The 2,913-nt window shown below is 38.9% G+C and overlaps 1 protein-coding gene across 2 annotated transcripts in view; it reads right to left on the bottom strand.

Moving 5' to 3' along the window:
• DIXDC1 (DIX domain containing 1) overlaps window positions 1–2,913 on the bottom strand; it is a 101,401-nt gene that overhangs the window by 69,522 nt on the left and 28,966 nt on the right. The gene's annotated exons all lie outside the window — the stretch shown is intronic.

Here is a 2,913-nt window from a genome sequence, read left to right as displayed (position 1 = left end):
CAATTCTCCTGCCTCAGCCTCCCAAGTAGCTGGGATTACAGGCATGTACCACCACGCCTGACTAATTTTTGCATTTTTAGTAGAGACGGGAGTTTACCATGTTGGCCAGGCTGACCTCGAACTCCTGACCTTAAGTGATCTGCCTGCCTTGGCTTCCCAAAGTGCTGAGACTACAGGCATGAGCCACCGCACCTGGCCAAGATCTTGATTTCAATTATTTTCAATATATACCCAGAAATGGGACTGCTGAATCATATGGCCTGTTCAGCTTTTGAGTACTTACTTTCTTACACTGTAAGATTTTCCAGACTCCTCATCTAGTACTCTCCCTGCTCCAGCTCTGGATCAGCTATTCCTCTTTCTCTTCCCCCCTCCCTCCCTTCTTTCCTTCTTTCTTTTTTGACAGGATCTCGCTCTGTTGCCCAGGCTGGAGTGCAGTGGCACAATCACAGCTCACTACAGCCTCAGCCTCAACCTCCTGGGCCCAAGCAATCCTCCCAACTCAGCCTCCCAAGTAGCTGAAACTACAGGTGCACACCACCATGCCTGGATAATTTTTGTATTTTTTGTAGAGATGGTGTTTTGCCATGTTACCCAGGCTGAGCTATTTCTTACAAGAACTCTGGTTCCTTTATTGGAGAATAGTTTTTAGGAAGCAAGATTTGGGTGACAGGTGTGCTCATTGCTATTGAGGTAATATTCTAGGTCCTCTCAGTAGATAAAGTAGGAAATGTATATATGCATACATACATACCTATATATACTTATCTTGATAGGTATATATGAATGTATGGAATGTGTATATATATGGGGGTGTGTTGTGTGTGTGTGTATATATTTACATACATAATTTATACCATAAATTATATTGATATCTCCTCCAACCCAACACCACAGAGTTCATCCTTTCCTTTCACTTTTCCTTATTTGTGTAACTCCCCTATCCTGAGAAAACTGACTCTCACTAGCCATAATATATATTTATTTGCTCAGTCCCTGAATACACATAAAATCATTTCAGAATTCCTAACTCATACCTGGTGAAAAACAAATGTACTAACTACAATAGAGTATTTGTATAAGGTTGTCCCTCAGTATCCACAGAGGACTGGTTCCAGGAACTTCTTTAGTTACCAAAATCCATAGATGCTCAACTCTCTGATATAAAATGGCATAGTATTTGCATATAACCTAAGCACATCCTTCTGTATATTTTAAATCATCTCTAGACTACTGGTAATAGCTAATACAATGTAATGTTATGTAAATAGTTGTTAAGCTGTAATAGTTTAGGACAGGCATCTGGTCCATGGCCTGTTGGGAACCGGGCCACAGAGTGAAGCTTCATCTGTATTTACAGCGGCTCCATTGCTCACATTACCACCTGAGCTCCGCCTCCCGTCAGATCAGCGGTGGGATTAGATTCTCATAGGAGTGGGAACCCTGTTGTGAACTGTGCATGTGAGGGATCTCTGGTGCACCCTCCTTATGAGAATCTAATGACTGATGATCTGTCACTGTCGCCCATTATGCCGAGATAGGACCATCTGGTTGCAGGAAAACAAGCTCAGGGCTCCCACTGATTCTACATTATGGTAAGTTGTATAATTATTTCATTATATATTACAATGTAATAATAATAAAAATAAAGTGCACAATACATGTAATGTGTTTGAATCACCTCAAAACCATCCCCCACCTGGTCCATGGAAAGACTGTCTTCCATGAAACCGGTTCCTGATGCCAGAAAGGTTGGGGACCTCTGGTTTAGGGAATAATGACAAGAAAAAAAGTCTGTACCTACTCAGTAGAGACGCAATTCTTTTGTCAAATATTTTTGATCTGCAGTTTGTTGAATCCACAGATGCTGAAACCATGGATACAGAACCCATGGATAGGGACAGCTACTGTACAATACTTTTTGTCTTTAGCCTTACAGTACACAGCCAAAATACTGCTTCCAAAGTTACTTGGGTTAGTTCTTTCCTTTTCTGCTCCTTCCACTGTGGTTATATTATTTATTTATATACTTTTTGCCTTTAGCCTTACACTACACAGCCAAAATACTGCTTCCAAAGTTACTTGGGTTAGTTCTTTCCTTTTCTGCTCCTTCCACTGTGGTTATATTATTTATTTATAATACAGTTAGGTTCATTTGTTACTCTTTGTAGTCCATTTTTGGTTACCCCCACATATGTAGGTGTACATATTTATGGGTTTTCCTTCATTTTCAATGCTCTGAAATAACTTACACAACATTGTGTCAATCTGGTATTTGAAGGTTTAGTAGAATTACCCATGAGATAATCTGGGCCTGTACTTTTTTGAGGAGTAATTCCTTAACAGGGTTCTCTAATTCTTCTATAGAAATTGGTCTGTTGAAACTTCCATTTTCTATTAATTTTGGTAATCAGTAGTTACCTACGAAATTATCCATTTCATCAAAGTTTTTGAATGCATTTGCACAGAGGACTGCAAAGTCTATTGTAATTACTTTTTCTGTTTCAGTGGCTATTTTCCTATTGTCATTTCCTATTTTGTGTATTTGTATTTTCTCCCTTTTTTTTTCTTATTTATGTTAGCTAGTGGTTTGTCTATTTTGGTAATTTATTTTAAAAAACCCTAAAAGCAAAATGGTTTGAAGAATTACTGCTATTCCACAAAAGGGTGACTACAGTCGGCAATAATGTTGTACATTTTAAAGTAACTAAAACTATAATTACGTTATTTGTAACACAAAGAAAGGATAAATGTTTGTGGTGATGGATACTCCATTTACGCTGACATGATTATTATACATCATAAGCATGTATCACAGTACCTCATGTACCCCATAAATATATACAACTACTGGCTGGGCACAGTGGCTCATGCCTATGATTCCAGCACTTTGGGAGGCTGAGGTGGGTGGAT

This window comes from Mandrillus leucophaeus, unplaced genomic scaffold, assembly GCF_000951045.1.
Source record: "Mandrillus leucophaeus isolate KB7577 unplaced genomic scaffold, Mleu.le_1.0 Scaffold172, whole genome shotgun sequence".
Classification (NCBI taxonomy): Eukaryota; Metazoa; Chordata; class Mammalia; order Primates; family Cercopithecidae; genus Mandrillus; species Mandrillus leucophaeus.
The sequence above is the reverse complement of the archived record's forward strand: the minus strand, read 5'-3'. Positions and strand labels throughout refer to the sequence as shown.